Below are 17,672 nucleotides of genomic sequence, written 5' to 3'. Positions count from 1 at the left end.
CATGTGCCACCATGCCCAGCTAATTTTTGTATTTTTTTGTATAGACCGAATATTGCCATGTTGCCCAGGCTGGTCTTCAACTCCTTGGCTCAAGCAGTCCACTGGCCCTGGCCTCCCAAAGTGCTAGGATTACAGGTGTGAATCACTGCACCCAGCCTTTATATTGTTTGTTACAAACTTCTATGGCATTACCCACAAGGCAAGTTATACATAAGTTGGGGTGTACATTATGGAGTCAATATTGGCGTAAAAGTAATTGCAGTTTTGCCATTACTTTTAAGGCAAAAATAGTCTGAACATACAAAATCCCAAATATACTAGCATCAGTAGCTCATTATAAGATTAAAGCTGTCTAGATTTCTAATTTCTGAATGAATTTGAAAAGCAAATGTAAAAACAGGATGTGGGATGAACATTTAATAACTCATTGATAAAGCTGGTAAAGATTGTGTATAAATATTAGTATTAAAAAGGAACAGATAAATAAAAATCTACTTAGGATAAATCAAATGAAATTTTATCCTTTATATCCTTTCTAAATCAAATATTTATCCTGTATGTCCTTTCTATATAGGATAAATAAAATGTAAACCTTCTTTTAATTTTTTTAAAGAGTGTGATTAATTATACTAGAAAAAGTACAGGTAGCTACAATTAACTCTGTGATGTGTTTAATTATAATATTTATCCTATAGATGTTTTTTATTGCTTATTTATTTTTATACAGATATAACTAAGAATTCTATGAGCATTTTTCCCTTAGTTTTATAAGCATTTTTAAAATTTTTATATAATTCATATAATTTTATGAGTGGAAACTATTTCCAGTTAACATCCAATGGTTTAAGTTATTCCTCTATTAGCTATTGCCAAAACTTTGATTTGTTTTCAGTTTCATGATAATAAAAATAATTGCATGACAAACATCTATGTGCATGCAGTTAATTTTTATATATAGGATTATTTTCTTAGGAGAGATTCCAGATTAATTATTAGTAGAATTTCCTGATGAAAATTAGCTAAAAACTTTCTAAAATTAATATTCTAAATTACACTTCACTTGAAGTGAATAAACCAAATCCCTGGAAGTGAAGTATGGTTGGTGGATGGGCAATGGTATCTTTAATTTGAATTTTGTAATTACTAGTGACATTGGACAGTTTTCCATATATTTGTTAATTAGTTGAAGCTTCTCTTTCAAAAGTTATGCTGTTTGTACATTTATCTATTGAGGTCTTGGCGGTCTTTTACTTTTTTTTTAAGAACAAATTTTATGAAGATGATATTTCAACATGTGGCTTTAGACAAGCTCACAGGTAGCTGAGGGAGGGGCAGGTCCCAGAGTCCATGTCACAGCCAGTGCTACATTGCTGATTAAAATAGAAGTCAGAGCAGCAGCAGAGACCAAAGAAATAAAGATGCAAGGGACAAAAGCCTATGTCAAAAGTCAGCTTATTGGTATTCTCGTGGCTTCATAAAAGAGTTAGTTGAACTAATTCATATTTTTGGGTGCTTCATCTTGAAGTAGCAACATAGTGTAATGGAAAGAGTGTGAAATTTGAAACACAAAGTGCCAACGATATCTTTTATTCAAGTGCAGAGTTAGCACCAAATGGACGCTGCCACGGTTTCCTATCTGTGGCTTCAGAGTGGTGGCCTGAGCTATACCTGGGTCCATTTGAGCCGCAGCTGGTGCACCCGAGGTATGCTGGGCTGGAATGTGTGGAGCAGAGACTTGAAGTGACCCTGGACAGCGAGTCATGAGGTTCTTCAGGCACCCTGGGCCCCTCCTTTGAAACCATTCTTCCCTCCAGGCCCTGGCACTCTGGGCCAGTGATGGAAATGGCAGCCTTGAAGTTCTTCTAAAATCATTTGGGGTTACTATTTCATTGTCTTGATGAATAACATCTTGCTTCCTTAGATCCATACTAATCTCCTTTATCAAACATTCACTTGGCCACACCCTTGGTGTTCTTTCCTGAACATGCTTTTTTATTCTATCCATGACAGAAAACTTTCTAAATCTAAGTTCTGCTTCCCTTTTGATTATAAATTTCATCTTTAATTTGCTTCTCTCTCCTTGCATTTTACTATAAGCAGCCAACAGAAGCCATGCAGCACCCTGAACACTTTGCTTAGAGATTTCTTCTGTCAAATGTCTTAGATCGTTGCTCTTAAGCTCTCTGTCTTCCACAAAGCAGTAGGATGTGGACACAATTCAGCCAAGTTCTTTGCCACTTCATAACAAGGATGGTCTTTCCTCCAGTTTCCAATACTCTGTTCCTCATTTCTAAGACTTCATCAGAATGGCCTTCATTTTTTTTGTTAACTTTTTTGAGACAGGGTCTCCCTCCTATTGTCCAGGCTGGAATGCAGTGGTGTGATCTCAGCTCACCGCAGCCTCAACTTCCCGGCTCAGGTGATTCTTCCACCTCAGTCTCCTGAGTAGCTGGGGCTACAGGGGCATGCCACCACACCTGGCTAATTTTTTGTGTTTTTGATGAGATTTCGCCGTGTTGCCCTAGGTGGTCTTTAACTCCTGAGCTCAAGCGATTCTGCCTGCCTTGGCCTCCCAAAGTATTAGAATTATAGGTGTGAGCCACCATGCCTGACCCCAGAATGGCCTTCAATGTCAGTCTTTCTATCAGTGTTCTGATCACAGCCAGTTAAGTAATCTCAGAGAAGATCCAGACTTTCCCTAAAGCTCTCCTCTTCTTCTTAGTCCTCACTAGAATAGTTCTTCAGGACCCAGCCTCTACTCATTAACCAGTTCCAAAGCTGTGTTCACATTCTTAGGTATTTGTTACAGCAACACCCCACTCCTCAGTACTAATTTCCGTCTTAGTTAACTGTTATAACAAAAGACATTAAACTGGGTTTAGAAATAATAGAAATTTATTTCTCACAGTTCTGGAGGCTGGGAAGTTCAAGATCAAGGTGCCAGCAGATTTGGTGTCTGGAGAAGCCTTGCTCTGCTTCATAGATGACACCTTCTAGCTAAATCCTCACATGTTGGAAGGGCAAAAGGGATTAATGCAGTATCCTCACATGGCAGAAGAGATGAAAGGGACAGAAATGCAAAAAAGCCTAGCTGGTTCCTTCGGGCCATTTCATAAGGTACAAATCTCATCCTAATCACCTCCTAGAGGCCCACTTCTTAATACCGTTACATTGTGAATTAAGTTTTAACATGCATTTTGGAGGGGACACAAACTTTCAAACCACAGTAGTTAGCATGGCCATGTACAGTTGTGCAGGAGTATACTTCACATGGACTATGATGCTGGCATGTATGGCCCTCTCTAGAGCAGGGCAGGACACATCCTGTGCAGTTATATGTGGTGGCCCTAGTGAAACTAAACATAAGAAGAGGAGAGAAACAAAATGAAGGATTTGAACCACAAGCAATATCTCAGCAGGGGCTGGAGCTACACATTTGGTAGCACACCTATCCCCCAGGTGCCCTGGTCATAGGATTCTAATTCTCAGCATGTCTGATTCACCGCATTTTATTCACACCCCAAAGTCTCGTCAATGTCTAGTACGGCTAGGTGTTTGCTGATTGTGTTGTCTTGAGACAGTTTCCGTCTCATAGTTGCAACTGAAAGTTGCTATCTGGCACAGATTCCACACAGTTCTGCCCCTGAACACTTATTGCATCCTATGAGGATTGATAAGCACACAAAGGGAGCAGTCCATCTGATTCTCTGAAAGCCAATTTAGCTAATTTACTTGTTTCCATTAATTATTTAGTTTCAGCTGACTGCTTTTCATTGTCATATCAACTGTAGTTGTTTCTGTACAAAGCTCATAATAGAATTTTGAGTGATGTTCAATTTGTCCTGCCCTAGCTTCTTGTTGCAGCTGAAATCTGAGGGAAGACAGGAAGGGATACAGGCAGAAAGAGGGGAAATGGGGTGGAGGGTTGTGGGGGAAGGCTTACTTTAAAATCAAGCATCCTTATAAACTATTTTTCAGTAATATATTTATTTGTAGAGATTAAACCTCATATTGGCAAATCAGTCACTTGTTAATGGCTTTGGGAAAATTAATTAGAACCAAACAAATATTCATAAAGATTATTGGGGGTTGGTGTTTTTTTTTTTGGAAAGTCATGGAGGCTTCATTTTGTTTTTGTTGCAGCTTGAATAAAGTCTAAGAGGTCACCAGGAAGCTTCTCAGCCCTGAGACAGAGTGAGTTATAGCAATTTATCTGTATGTACATTCTTAACCTTTTATGTCATTAACCAACATAAAATCAGATAAATGACGGGAAAACATTGACTCCCAAATACATTTCTGAAAAGAAACATGAGGCTTTCAGGCTTCTTTAGATTGTTGAGGTTTATAACTGCTTATTTCTTCAAATTTCTCATGTGGTGACAGCCATGCCTTCCCATAATTTAGTTTTGACTCCCAGATTTTTTGAATCTCTGGCTCTATTGTCTGTGAAATGGTTCCTAACGGTGATAGTCAGAGGAGCTTTCTTTCCCTGAATGCTATTAGTGACCTAACAGAGAAGGGCGTGATTTAACTTGCCAGCTAAATGCATAACTGTAGCTGTGTAGAACAAATGAAGAGAGCATATGCTACAAGCTGGTATTCATGCGACCTTTAACATTTCAGTGATATATGGCTGCTGTGAATGTAACTGAACTATAACCAAGAGAAAAGAATTTATCTTCTCTCTTCAAAGTATCGTAATCCTAAAGACATTATCTTACTCAATTTGTTAACAGTAAGAGCTCATAACAGTAAGAACTTGCAAAAGGACGGCAGAATGAGAGTTTTAATGTATTTTGCCAAAGGGAAATGTACCATCTGCCTGTCTTCATGAATCACATATGCTGAGAATAATATTTTAGAAGATACTGACAATAAGACACAGTAATTTGTAAATGAAAATTACTGATGCTGCCCTTTTCAAAGCACTCTGTGGAATAAATCAGTACAGCAAACTATAGGATTACAAGTCAAAGGGAGAATAATAAACTATATTATTGGCTTTTTATAATTATAATAAAGATCCTCAATCTTTAAAGTGTAATTACTTTGATTCAAACTTCACTGTTTCCAAATGTACCCTTTCCATGTGCCCCTGAGATAGGTAGGCTAGGAAAATACATTATCAAGCCAAGACTGCAATAAAGTCTTATTTGCAAACATTGTCAGACATGCAATTAAAGATCATAGAAATATGTCACTAACTAATCTGATTTCTCCGAAAGCATTCCCTATAGCACAAATCATGAAGTTGTCATTAATGGAAAACTCCAAACTTCTGTGACTTGAATTTGAAAAATACTTAAAAAAAACCCTCCAAATTTCAATGTGTACAGTTAACTGAAAAATCATGATAAAATCAAAAGTCATCATTTTAACTCTTGGAAAAAGCAAAACATATCTGAAAATTTTACAGTCATAAATTTGGGAATAACCAATAATTTTTTAGCAGTGGTCTTGTAATGTTCTTGATTAATTATATGTATATCATAAATTTAGAATGAAAATTTTTCAGTCAATAAAACTTAGAAAATTAGTATTCTCTCAAAGACTGGTTTTGGAAAGGGTATTAAAAGAAACAAAATAAGAGGTTTGTAAAAAAGTGAGCTCTCTTCTCTCATAAATCAGATGACTTTAGCCTGAATTAATGTGGCTAAATTAAGAGAAACCAAATTAAGATAATTTTCTATTCTTTCACTATGTCTGTGGTGATTCTGATACTATGACACTTTCTTGTTGGCTTGAACGATCTTAAAGATGATTTTCTAATGATAGATGTATTACATGAAAGAAAAGTCTGTGATCAGTAAGGAGAACAAGGACCATGACAATCTCCATTTCCAAAACAAGAAGTACCTATTTTTCTTCTCTGAAAACAGAGTAAAAGGGAAGCTTTTGCAAAAGAAAATATATATCTTGGCAGTATTTATGCATGTTTTTTTCATAATCTATAAAGCTGAGTTAAAAAATATAGCAGTGGGCCGGGCGCGGTGGCTCACGCTTGTAATCCCAGCACTTTGGGAGGCTGAGGCGGGCGGATCACAAGGTCAGGAGATCGAGACCACGGTGAAACCCCGTCTCTACTAAAAAAATACAAAAAATTAGCCGGGCGTGGTGGTGGGCGCCTGTAGTCCCAGCTACTCGGAGAGGCTGAGGCAGGAGAATGGCGTGAACCCGGGAGGCGGAGCTTGCAGTGAGCCGAGATTGCGCCACTGCACTCCAGCCTGGGCGAAAGAGCAAGACTCCGTCTCAAAAAAAAAAAAAAAAAAAAAAAAAAATATATATATATATATATATAGCAGTGTATTAATTAGAATTATTTATCTCTTAAATCTGGCAAGACAAGCCTTGCAGTTTCATAATGATCACAACAATACATGATTGAATATATGATATATATAATCATATACTGTATGCAATATAGTTTCTTTCTAAAAGAAGTCATTTGCATGACAATGAAGTGGCATGGGGGGCTACTTTAGAGATAATCTCAAATGACAAAGTACATTCTTATTTAAATTCAATTTTTTTTACAGTCTTTGATTTAAGGAGGAAAGATATTTAAGAATACCTGATGTAGAATCAAATCAATATGAATTCCAAGCTGTTAGAAATTCCAGAAGATATCAAAGTTTCTTGGAAGAGTTTTAGGAAGCTTCCAGAAAAAACAAAATATTGGGACAGCATTGTTTGCAGAGAAGAATATAACTCTCAAATTATTGTCTGAAATGATAATTTCTTAAAAAATTGTAGGAATAGAGCTGAAGGTAGAAGAAATTTGAACACTTTACTAACCATTTTCATTTTGCTTGTTTTTAGTGAGTGTGGAAATACGGCCACAAAATTAATTTAGAAATAAGCTTTTCAAGCATAAGTAAGTTGTAGATTAAATCCTCAGTTTGGTGGATTATTTGTATTTATCTAAATCTGCAGTGAAAAAGAGTAGATTAAATACCGAAGGAACACTATCTTGGGGTTAATTTGGTATATGACAAATCCTTAAAGAAAGATGAAGAAAGAACAAAGTGAAAATATTGTAACCCAATATGTTGTGGCAAATACAAGCTATTTATGATTTGAACATTAGAAAGCATCACTAATTGTTCTATTTTAAGCTTGTAAAATATGTATTAACTGTTTCAGAGTAATAAGATAGATTCTTAGTTGAGTCTATATAATAAACTATTTTACTCAATAGTAATGCATAACACAATATTTAAACTTTAGGTGAAACATAAAGTAATATTTTGATGAACCCATAAAAAACTTGAAGGGAAATAAAGTATTTGAGTATTTTTATAACTTTGAGGGTGGAGACGGCTGTGTATTTACACACAAAGGAAGAAATGCTAAAAGAAAACATGAATAGAATTGGCAACATAGAATCTTTGACCTTTTACATGTCAAAACTTAAAGACAAACAACTAATTGAGGGAGATAAAGAACATAGGAGATCGAGACCACGGTGAAACCCTGTCTCTACTAAAAATACAAAAAAATTAGCCGGGCGTGGTGGCGGGCGCCTGTAGTCCCAGCTACTCGGAGAGGCTGAGGCAGGAGAATGGCATGAACCCAGGAGGCGGAGCTTGCAGTGAGCCAAGATTGTGCCACTGCACTCCAGCCTGGGTGACAGAGCAAGACTCCGTCTCAAAAAAAAAAAAAGAACATAGAATCATGCTACCAAATCAATAAAATAAACACCCTCAACTAGAGTGGGCAATAGATAGTTTACAAAAAAAAGAAATGTAAATGACTAATAAACATAGAAGTCTATTTAATGCCATAATAATAAAATACAAATTAATGCATAAGTTATATTTTTCTCCTACTACATCAGCAAACTGTGTCTTTTTAAATGAAATGATTTTTAGTGTTGGTGAAGATGAAGAGAAAGAGGCTGTTTTTTATTTTGTAGTAGCAATGTTGAGTGATAAAAATGTCTCTGGAGAACAATTTGGCTATGTATATTAAATATATATTATATCAAATTATTGGGCAAGAAAATTCCACTTCTATTAATTCAGACGAAGGAAATGATTATAGATGCATATTGAGATATACATTGAGATTTGTGTGCAGTGATGTTCTTTGTATTTCTGCTTTGTCCTACATGAACAGCCACATTATCACGTAGGATTCTGTGACAGGCAACAAGGCATTTGGGAAGTATATAGCATTTGGCTGAAACATTATGAATAGAGAAGGTAAATCCAAATCCTGAAGGAAAATCTATTTCTGTTAAGATAAGTTGCTATTTTTTTAAATAATAAAAGGGAGCTCATGTAATCAAACCTGCCCCCAGTGACTAATTTGTTCCCCTACATGCAATGCATTACCAGAGCCTCAGAGTTGATTATTCAGGATAAAGTTTACATGCCTAAGAGTGACAGTAGCCAGCTTGACCATGGTGAGGCAAAATGAATGGTTTTAAGCCCATGCATGACCTCTATTGTGGCAATCTGATCACTTTGTTCATGAATTCCATTTTATAAGAAGACGTTGGCTGGGAAAAGAACTTGACATCTACAAGGTGAGTCATTTTATCTAACTGATTAATCAATTAATGGGTACCCTCCTTGCTGCTGTAATCATATGTGACATGAATATTCTTATATTGTGTCCATCATGCCTTCTATCAATTCTCCAGTTGTGTTTTCTCCAGGTCTCTGACTATTCATCTCAACCATTAGCCATGGCCAATGCTGTATCTCATAAATTTTGACGTTTTAAGTTTTTTTTTTTTTTTTCATAGAGACAGGGCTCTGCCATATCACCCAGGTTGGTCTTGAACTCCTGGACTCAAGCAATCTGCCTGTCTCAGTCTCCGAAAGTACTGGGATTACAGGCATGAGCCACCGTACCCAGTTATGTTTTTATTTTCATCCAGTTGAAGATGTTTTCTCATTTTCCTTGTGATTTCTTCTTTGACCTATGAGTCATTTAGAAATGTAATGTTTATTTTTCAATTATCTGGTGATTTCTCAGAATTCCATTGTGTTTAGAGAATGCACTTGGTATGATATCAAGTGTTTAAAATGAATTGAGATGTGTTTTACAGCTTAGCATATGTTCCATGTATGCTTGGAAAGTGTTCATTGTATTGTCGAATGGCATGTTCTATACTTACCAGTAAGGTCAACTTGTTTGATAGTGTTATTTAAGTAAGTCCTTTTACCCTTACTCATTTTCTTTCTAGTTGTTCTCTCAATTACTGGAGATGACTATTGAAATCTCCAACTAAAATTGTTTGATTTTCTATTCTCCTGTCAATTCTGTAAGTTTTTGCTCTATGTATTTTAGGGCTGTGTTGTTAGGCACATATACATTTATAATTTTTTATATCTTTCTGAGGCAATAACTTTTTATAATTGTGAAATGTCTCCCTTTGTGTGTAGACATATTTCTTGTCTTAAAGTCTGTCTTTATATGACATTATAGCCACTTCTATACCATTACTGTTTGCATGGTCTTTTAATTTCAATCTATTTGTGTCTTTCCATCTAAAGTGTGCCTTAATCCATTCCAATTTTTCTGTAAAATTATTTTTAAAAAATTAAAAGAAAAAATATTGTAAAAAATAAAGTGTAAATAGCATATAGTTGAAGCTCCTTTTAAATCCAGTTTGACAGTCTCTGATTTTTGATTGAAACGTTTAGCTCAAATTTAATGTAATTATTCAACATGGTTGGATTTATACCTGTAATTTTGTCAGTGTTTTTTGTATGTCTCATGTCTTTTTGTTCCTGTGTTCCCCCTTACTTATTTTTTTAAAATTAAAAAAAATGTATCAGGCCATTTTACTTTCTTCATGAAATTTTTAGCTATATTTTTTGTTATTTGTGGGTCTGTGTGTGTATATTTGTGTTTATATATGGTTGTTCTAGGTATTGACATATGTGACTTAAACTTATTGTGATTTATTTTAGGTTAATATTGACTTATTTCCAGTAAATATAGTAAATTTATGCCAATATACATTTGATCTTTGAACAACATGGGTTTGAACTGCATGGGTCCACTGATATATAATTTTTTCAACCAACACAGATAGAAAATACAGTATTCATGGGGTGTGAAACTCACATAAATGGAGAACTGACATTTTGTTTTTACAGGTTCCAGAGGGTTGACTGTGGGACTTGAGTATGTGTGGATTTTGGTATATGCACGAGATCCTGGAACCAATTCCCCAAGTAGGCTCAGGGATAACTGTAGTTCCATTAACTTTTCTCACCTTTGTGCTATTATATATATTACATGTGTACATGTCATAAATTGGACAATATAGTCTTAGAGTTATTGCTTTATGCAATCTGATGGTTTTAAAAAATATTAAGAGAAAAGACTATATACATATACACAGTTTAAAAAATCCATCTACCTATTCACCATTTCTGATGCTCTTCCAGGTTACCATTTGGTATCATTTTGTTTTAGCCTGAAGGCTTCATTTGGTATTTCTTATGGGGAAGATCAATGAATTCTCACAAATTTTGTTTATCTGGGGGTGTCTTTATTTCATCTTCATTTCTGAAAGATAGTTTTCCTTGATATAGAATTCTGGGTTGACACTGTGTTGTTCAGTATTTTGAATATCCTATTCAACTATCTCCTGATTTCCATCATTTCAGATGTCAACTGTTAATTGTATTGTTTCCTATATTTGATGCACTGTTTTTCTATTGTTGCCTTCAAGATTTTCCCTTTGTCTTTCAGCAGTCTGACTATGATATGTCTGTGTTCAGATCACTTTGTGTTTATCCTTCTTGGGGCTCTTAGAATTTGTAGAATTTGTTAATATGTTTCAAAAAGTTGGGGAGTTCTCAGACATTATTTCTTCAAATATATTTTTAGACGTTTTTTCATCTTCTGTTTTCTTAAACTTTCATTATATATATATTGTAATGCTTGATATTGTCCTAAAGATTTCTGACACTTTATTTTTCTTACTTCTTCAGATTGGATAATTCCTATTGATCTACCTTCAAATTGATTTATTCTTTCTTCTGCCATCTTAAATCTGCTGTTGAACTCATTCTAGTAAATTTTCTATTTTTATTATTGTATTTTTCAACTCTCACATTTCCATTTTTTAAAGTTTCTACTTAATGAGATTTCTCATTCATTGGTTTATTGCTGACATATTTTTCTTTAATTATGTGAACATATTTATAATAGCTCCATTGAAGTATTTGTCTGATAATTTTGGAGTCTGGGCTCATTCACAGTTAATTTCTATTGATTGTTTTTTCCCCTTGTGTACAGGTCACATCCTCCTGTTTCTTTTTATGACTAGCAATTTTTGGTTGAAAAGTTGATATTTTAGATAATATATTATCAAAGCTATTCTGAGTTTGTTTTATTTGTTTTGAGTCAGGGTCTCATTCTGTCACCCAGGCTGAAGTGCAGCAGTGCAATCACAAACTTACTACAGCCTCTACCTCCAAGGTTCTAGCAATCCCCCTACCTCAGCTTCCCCAGCAGCTGGGACTATAGGCATGCATTACCACACCTGAGTAGTACACAATTTTTTTTTTTTTTTTTTTTTTTTAGAGACAGGATCTCACCATGTTGTCCAGGCTGATCTCAAACTCCTGGGCTCAGGCAATCCTCCTGCCTCCACCCCACTAAGTGTTGGGATTATAAACATGAGCCAACACACCTAGCCTGAGTTTTTGAGGGGACGTTGTTGTTGTTGCTGCTTGTACAGACAGAGTCTTGCTATGTTGACCAGACTGGCTTCAAACTTCTGGCCTCAAGCGATCTTTCTGCTTCAGTCTCCCAAAGTATTGGGATTACAGTCATGAGCCTGGCCATGTTAGTTATTTTTAATAAAGTTCCTAGACTTAAAAGCAGAATGTGCTTCTCCCATATTATTCATTTGCTCATGTCTTTTAAGTGTTTCTATTCCTGTTTTTTTTTTTTTTGCCTGGCTTTCTAGAAGTGAGCACTGTGTCTACATCATGCCTGTCCAACCTGTGGCCCATGGGCCACATGCGGCCCAGGATGGCTTTGAATGCAGCCAAAGACAAATTTGTAAACTTTCTTAAAAAGTTATGGGAATTTTGTGATTTTTTTTAAAGCTCATCAGCTATCGTTAATATTAGTGTATTTTATGTGTGGCCAAAGACAATTCTTCTTCCAATGTGGCCCAGGGAAGCCAAAAGATTGGACATCCCTGGTCTACATAATTTAGTTTAGTGGTCAGCCACTAATTTGGTAGAGTTGTGCTTAAACACCTCAAGGCCCATAAGGCTTCCATCTTATATAGAAGTGACATTGTGTGAATGGGGGAACACTTAAATTTGCATCCAGTTCTCAACTACCCCCTTGCTTGTGCTTTTTGCCAGCCCTTCACAAGTCTCTCAATGCATGAATAGTATCCTACTGGTCTAGGGATCTGTGAGGAGTTTTTCTCAGTTCATCAATGGTTCTCTTATTTCCAGGATCTTCCTGTTAAGGTCTGGTTAGTCAATCACTCACCCCAATTAGGATTGCAACCTCGGTCTAGTAACACTGTGGTTTTTCCCCTGTCCATCCCTATCCCAAATCACCACTTATAGCTAGAAAAACTATGCTCTTTTTGTCCCCTAATCTAAATCACACTCAATTCTCTCTGGCATCAAACCTCCTGGTTTTCATGGCCTGCCCCAGCTGGTCATGTTTCATTCATATTAACCAAGCCAGTCTCAAAAGACCACATAGTATATGACTCCAATCATTTAAAAGTCTAGAATAGAGAAATCTATAGACACAGAAAGTAGGCTAGAGGTTGTTTAAGGTTGAGGGAAGGTTGGGATATGACAGGTGGGTGTGGCGGTGATAGTTAAAGGGTACAGCATTTCTCTTTGAAATGAGAAGGATATTTCAAAATTGACTGTGGTGATGATTGCACATATCCATGAACATTAAAAACTATTTAATTGTCCATGTGAATTGTGTCAGTTATATGGTATGTAAATTAATTATATGTCAATGGTTTTTTTTTTTTAAAAAGGAACATAGAGTTGTGGCCAAGAGCTATTCAAGGCAAAAAAAAAAAAAATCAGAATATAGTCTAATCAGGCAGTGAAGAAATTTGCAGAATCCAAATAAAGGCAGAAGGAAATTGTTTACTAACAAACATCAGGTGCTAAATTAGAAGATATTATGAATTAATGAAAGATGAATTATTTAAGGTATAAAAATCCAGGAGGCATAGGTTACCAAACTATACTCCAGCTATATGGTACGGCCTTGGAGTTTCTTGTTGACACAAGGACTTTTAAAAACAGTTCATTAGGCCAGGTGCGGTGCCTCACGCCTGTAATCCTAGCACTTGCTGAGGCTGAGGTGGGCAGATCACTTGAGGTCGGGAGTCTGAGACCAGCCTGGCTAACATAGTGAAACCCTGTTTCTACTAAAAATACAAAAATTAGCTGAGTGTGGTGGTGGGCACCTGTAGTCCCAGCTACTCAGGAGGCTGAGGCAGGAGAATCGCTTGAACCTGGGAGGCAGAGATTGCAGTGAGCTGAGATTGCACCACTGCTCTCCAGCCTGGGTGACAGAGTGAGACTCTGTCTCAAAAACAAACAAACAAACAAATAAAAAACCAAAACCAAAAACAAAAAATAGTTCATTATATTCATGTAACTTGGATGAGCATATCCTGGACTAACATAACTCTTGGTCTCATGTCTCAGTCTTAAAACTCTCAGTAATGAGTAACCATATCTTAATCCCTCATCTCTAGTTCCAGAAATGTTCTCCACATTTCATGACAAATCTGTTTCATTAATGAAATGATTTTCCAAACAGAGAAGATTAAGAAATTAATGTGGAGATAACAGAATAGAGTGTGACACTTAGGTATTAAAGTCAAAAGGATCGAGGTTGTTATAATTTGAAAATGTTTTAAAAGTCTTATACATTTTCAGCAGAAAGGTGTAAGAAAATGTTATTAAGCATACAAATAGTACCCAAATGTTTGAGACAACTTAAAATTTTTATTTGTAAATTTAGCTTATTTATAAGAGGAAGATTTGCTTAAGTTTGTAACTTTGCCTTGTCAGATATTTGCAGTACTTAAAAAGAAAGTGTTCTGGTGAAACCTCATCTCTACCAAAAATGCAAAAATTAGCTGGGCACAGTGGTGTGCACCTGTAGTCCCAGCTACTCTGGAGGCTAAGGCAGGAGAAGTGCTTGAGCCTGGGAAGCAGGAGGTTGCAGTGAGCTGAGATTGAGCCATTGTATTCCAGCCTGGGCAACAGAGCCAGACTCTGTCTCAAAAATAATAAAATAAAATAAATAAAAAATAAGAAAAAAGAAAATGTTCAGACTAAATATAGTTAAAAATCTTTAGCTAATTTAATTAACAAAGTTTATAAATGGATTGATTATGTAATGGGATTTTGCTCTATTCAACTTGAGTTAATCAAACATTGACCAACAATCAAGTGAAAGTAATTTTATACAATTTTTTACATATAATTTTTATATTTGATCACATATATAACTAGTGAGACTAAGACATTTAGAAGAAGAGGATTTAGCCAAGGTGGTTATGTGACCAAATTAGAGTTTCTTTTTTTCAATGGCAGTGACCAAACAGACAGTGCAACCTTGGAACATTGTCACCATGTTTTTAACTTTGGGAAGAGAGAGGCAAGGATCAGGAGAGTTAACAGCCTGTGCTCTGGAGATAGATTGTATAGAGCCAGTTTAATGACGTTGGGCAAGTCCACTGATTTCTCTACACTTCAGTGTCTATATCTATAAAATGAAAGCAATAATGATCCCTGCTTCATGAGATTATTGTGATGATCTAATGGACCAAGGCTCTCAAAGTATTTAGTAAAATGTCTGTAAATAGTAACCACTAGCTGAAGTTTACTTGTTATTAGTAAAGAAAATAGGCCAGGCATGATGCTCACACCTATAATCCTAGCTACTGCCAGCCCCAGCAGCACTTTGGGAGGCTGAGGCAGGAGGATGGCTTAAGGCCAGGAGTTCGAGACTAGCTTGGACAACATAGCAAAACCCATCTCTACCGAAAAAAAAAGTGCTCTTTCATGTGTCTTATGGAAATTTCATATTAACCATAGCTCTGAGTTCTGAAAGGTATAAAAGGAATACATCAGAATCTTAAGGGAGTAAACTAAAGTACTAACCCAACAATAGAATGTTTGTTTTCCAGAGGAGGTTAAGGCAGGGGTCAGATGTTCAAGATGTCTTTCAATTTGGATATTGCATGTACTGTGATGTAACATTCTGTCTACTGTCTTCTTCATATCCTTACATTTGAGACAGCAGATTACATGAATCCTAATCCTTACTGTCCTACTTTCTAGCTATGTGACGTTTATGGGTTAAATTGCATCCCCTCAAAAAGATATGTTGAAGTCCTAACCCCCATTTTTTTAGAATGTGACCTTATTTGGGGATATGGTAGTTGTAGATATAATTAGTTAAGATGATGTCATACTGGAGTAGGTTGGGGTTTTAATCCAGTATGATTGGTATCCTTACAAGAAGATGATCATGAAAAGACACAGAGACACATAAGCAGAAAACCATGAGAAGACATTAGGTTGGAACAAGGAGGGGTGGAATGATGCATACACAGCCAGGGAACATCTGGGGTTACCAGGAACTAGGAAGAGGCAAAGAAGGATTCCCCTACAGCAGAGGTCCCCAACCCCCAGGCCACAGACCAGAGCATGAACCCCATTGTGAACAATGCATGTGAGGGATCTAGGTTGCACACTCCTTATGAAAATCTAATGCCTGATGATCTGTTACTGTTTCCCATCAACTGCAGATGGGACCATCTAGTTGCAGGAAAGCAAGCTAAGGAATCCCATTGATTCTACATTATGGTGAGTTGTATAATTATTTTATTATATATTACACTGTAATAATAATAGAAATAAAGTGCACAATAAATGTAATGAACTTGAATCATCCTGAAACCATCCCTCCACCGTCTGGTCCATGGAAAAATTGGCTTCCACAAAACTGGTCGCTGGTGCCAAGAAGGTTGGGGACCACTCCCCTACAAGTTTCAGAGAAGTATGGCACTACTGACACCTTGATTTTGGATTTCCAGCACCCAGAACTTTGAGACAATAAATTTCTGTTGTCTTAAGCACCCAGTTTGTGGAACTGGGTGCTTAAAAGGAAAACTAATACTAGGAAATGAATACAGTGACCTTGATCAATTAGTTCACTGTGCCTCAGTTTTCTCATGTTTAAAATGGGAATAATAAGTCTGCCTATGTCATAAGCTTGAATGATTATATGAAGTAACCAATGTAAGCAGTGAATATATTCATTATTTTTCCAAAACTGGATGTTTAATGATTGTTGGCTTACAAAAACACTGACATGAAGGTCAGACTATATTTCTGAGTATCAGCCTAGTACCAACAGCTCTTAGAAGCATTTGTTATCACCTGAGGGATTGTTCTTGCTTGCTGCACAGACAAAACCAATTCACTGAGATTGATATTGCAGTAAAGAAAGAGTTTAAATAATGCAGTGCTGGCCAAGTGGAATGATTGGAGTTATTACTCAAATCAGTCACCCTTTGAACTCAGGTGTTAGGAGTTTTATGGATAATTTTGGTGGATGGGGCTAGGGAACAGGTGCTACTGATTGGCTGGGGGTGAAATTATGGGGGTGTGGAAAATGGTCCTTGAGTGTTGAGTCAGCATCTGGGTGAGGGGCCACAGGGCCATTTGAGCCATAAGTCACAGGTCTAGGTGGGTTCAGTTTCCAGAATGCAACAGTCTGAAAAAAAATCTGAAAAGCTCAATCTTAGGTTCTGCAATAGTGATGCTGCCAACTATGGGAGCAATTGGGGAAGTCACAAAAGTTGTGATCTCTAGACACATGAATCCTGAGCAGTAAGGGATTATAGAAACAATGCCTACATCTTTGCGGAATTCAGGCTCCTCCTGTAATCATAATCTCTGTCCTTTCATTAGTTGTACAGAGGTGGTCTCTAAACAAGGAGGGGAGTGGTTTTAGTGAGGGACTATTATCCTTGCTTTAAAAATTAAACTAAATTCCTCCCACGGTTAGTTTGGCCTATGCTCAGGAATGAGTGAAGACAGCCAGCTTGTGAGTCTAGAGCAACATGGAGTCAGCCATGCTAGACTTTCTTGCTGTCATGTTTGCAAAGGTGGTGTCACTGTCAAAACAACATTGAAAATAATAGAGTAAAATCCTGTGATTATGTGAATCAGGATATTTTGTAATTGGTTATTGACTTTCATTTTCTGTCCAGCTTGCATTCTCAAACCAGGGTGGATAAAGCAGGAAACTCAATTTTGGGAAATGGCAGAAAAAAGGAAAGACTTGTAGCTACAGTATTTTTCTTCCTCAGTCTCCCCAATCGCACATGTGAATTGAGAACCAGCCAATGAGGAGATTCTTGGAAGTGCTGCTTGAGTCCTGGAAGTCCCAGGCAGCCATGGAAGCCAGAAATTTTCCTGTTGATATTTAGGCCAGACCAGACCACTAGGTTAGTGGCATCAGTATAAGTGGCACCAAATGACAGCTGGGGCCAGTACAGTGTTGATTCATACAGCTGGACCCCAACAACTAGGGATTTGCTATGTGGGCAGGCCTGCCTGGTTATGCTCTTGGAATGAGGTACCTCTGGATTTTATACAGTTTGAACTTTT

The sequence above is a fragment of the Nomascus leucogenys genome, chromosome 11, assembly GCF_006542625.1.
Source record: "Nomascus leucogenys isolate Asia chromosome 11, Asia_NLE_v1, whole genome shotgun sequence".
NCBI lineage: Eukaryota > Metazoa > Chordata > Mammalia > Primates > Hylobatidae > Nomascus > Nomascus leucogenys.
Note: the sequence above shows the minus strand (reverse complement) of the source record.